The sequence below is a fragment of the Pelodiscus sinensis genome, chromosome 6 (assembly GCF_052426305.1).
Source record: "Pelodiscus sinensis isolate ZL-2025 chromosome 6, ASM5242630v1, whole genome shotgun sequence".
NCBI lineage: Eukaryota > Metazoa > Chordata > Testudines > Trionychidae > Pelodiscus > Pelodiscus sinensis.
Window position 1 is genome coordinate 125461845 of NC_143057.1, and position 2147 is coordinate 125463991.

Below are 2147 nucleotides of genomic sequence, written 5' to 3' on the forward strand. Positions count from 1 at the left end.
AGAGCCGTGAGTGCCCCAAGCTGGGTGTCATCTTCTCACTCCCTAACAGTGAGGGAAATGGTACAAATCTCTCCCCTAAAAGGTGCCCATGGGGGGCCTCATGGTGGGGGCAGTCCCAGATCAGTGGTGGAACCCAAGGCTCTACTGGTGCCTGGCGATTCGGAGGACCGGCCTGAGCTGAAGGCCCAGCTCGAACCCCGAGGTCTGCCTGAACCCTGGGACCTAGCGAACCAGCTGGACGCTGGACGCAGCCGTCCGAGCTAATTCCCAAGTCCGACGGCGGGTGGCGCCTCAGTGAATAATATGAGCTTTTTACTTTGAACGTTTTCCTAACAAATTTACATAATATTTGAAGATGAAAGTCGGCAGTGCTCGCGTACTGGTATTGTAGTGGGTCGTCACGTAGGCCTGATTGATTCACACTGCTATTGTCATGTGCCGATCTCTAGAAGTTAATAAGAAATTATTGTTTATCATTTTAATTCATAATATTAATTATCTAAAGAAATCTAAACTTTAGAATTTTATCCAGTGAGAAGGCAATTGCGATACATTTTCTGGGAGGCACCTCACACCTCTCCTGTATCCCCTTCACACCTTCCCTGGGGAGGTGCACCTTACCGTTTAAGAACCCCTGCTTTAAGGGGATTCTGGACCAAGGCTGGAGATGGGATGTAATATAGAAGCCCATGCAAGGCAGTTGATTGTCTACCAAGCCCCTGGCCCGGCTAAAAAAATATGAGGACCCAGAGGCAAAGCGGGAGGGAGGCTTTGGGGACAGGAGCTTTCTGTTGCTGCAGGAGGAGTCTCATCATTTGCAAACTCCTTAAACTGTCAGGTAAACTGGCTAGAAAGGAGAGAGTTGAAGCCTCCAGCTCCGCCAATCAGCACTGAGAGGCAGGAAGCTGTGGGGGCTCCCCAGATGGTCCAGGGATGTCTCAGGCCATCAGTGGGGGTCGCTGTCAGGGCACTCTTCCTGTCCCAGCTCTTTGTGATGGCGAGAGAGCAGCCCAGTCTTTGCCAGTGGAGGGAGGGGAACAAGGAAAAGGGAATCCAAAATTGAGGAACCCCGATGTCCCCAGTGATCATAAGGGTCAAAGGCCTAAATGGAGACAAATTCTCCCACCTTCACGTTGTGTTTTCCATGCCATGAATTTGGCCAGCGCCAGGTGGATCAGGCTGCATAGGTATCAAATCCCTTGGAGGCGCTTGACCCCTGCACAGGGATGTCTGTCGTCTCGTTGAATGAATAGTGGGAAAGGCAAAAACCCCAAAGAGGCTCCTCCTCGCATTCATCCTCTCTCAGTCCTCAAGGGCAAACCTCAAGGAAATCCCCTATGGCAGAGCCCTGGGGGTCTCTGAAATTGCTCCTGCCTTGCATCCTGTCCCACCTGGCTGTTGTCATGGTCTCTCTGTGAGGTCACCGCCTCCCAACCTCCTTTAACCAATAAGCGGAGGTGCTGCAAAAGGTCCTTGTGATGTCACAGCCACGCCCACCCCTGCCCTGCAGGGCTAATGCCCAGCCTCTGACCAGCTGCTTTGCATGTATGAATTGCTTCCCTTTGGGGCACCCCCCCACGCACTCAATGGTAGTTCTGGGGATCAAGCAGGGTACACACTGAAACCTTAGAGGCTGATCAGTGCCACAAGCAGTCGTACATAAGTTTTCAAGCTTTAAGGCCAGAAGAGACTGTTCATTTAATCTGACCCCCTGCATGTCGCAGGCATCCTGTATGGCGCAGTATCGCTTCACACAACCCCCCCCTCCCCCGCTGACATAGTTTTTCCTAATATCCAGCCTAGACCTCCCCCACTGCAACTTGAGATTATTGCTCCTCGTTCTGCCATCTGTCACTAACGAGAACAGCCTCTTGCCATCCTCTTTGGAATGTCCTTTCAGGTAGCTGAAGGCTGCTATCAAATCCCCCCTCCTTTTTCTCTTCTGTAGACTAAACAAGCCCAAATCCCTCAGCCTCTCCTCGTAAGTCATGCGCTCCAGCCCCCTCATCACTTTTGTTGCCCTCCACTTGACTTTCTCTTTCTGCAATGGGGGCCCCCAGAATCAGATGCAATACCCCAGATGTGGCCTCACCAGTGCCAAGTAAAGGGGAACAATTACTTCCTCACATCTGCTGGCAGTGGGAACT

The 2147-nt window shown here is 51.9% G+C and overlaps 1 long non-coding RNA gene across 2 annotated transcripts; it reads right to left on the minus strand.

Annotated features, from left to right (window-relative positions):
- Window positions 1–295: 295 nt before the first annotated feature.
- LOC142829777 (uncharacterized) lies at window positions 296–1667 on the minus strand. 2 transcript variants are annotated; one of them, XR_016349812.1, is made up of 2 exons: window positions 1133–1667; window positions 296–445 (listed from the first exon to the last, which is right to left on the minus strand). It is a non-coding gene; the product is annotated as an uncharacterized LOC142829777 (long non-coding RNA). The 2 variants fall into 2 exon arrangements; XR_012904532.2 differs by having other exon boundaries at window positions 1127–1667.
- Between the last annotated feature and the right edge of the window lie 480 nt (window positions 1668–2147).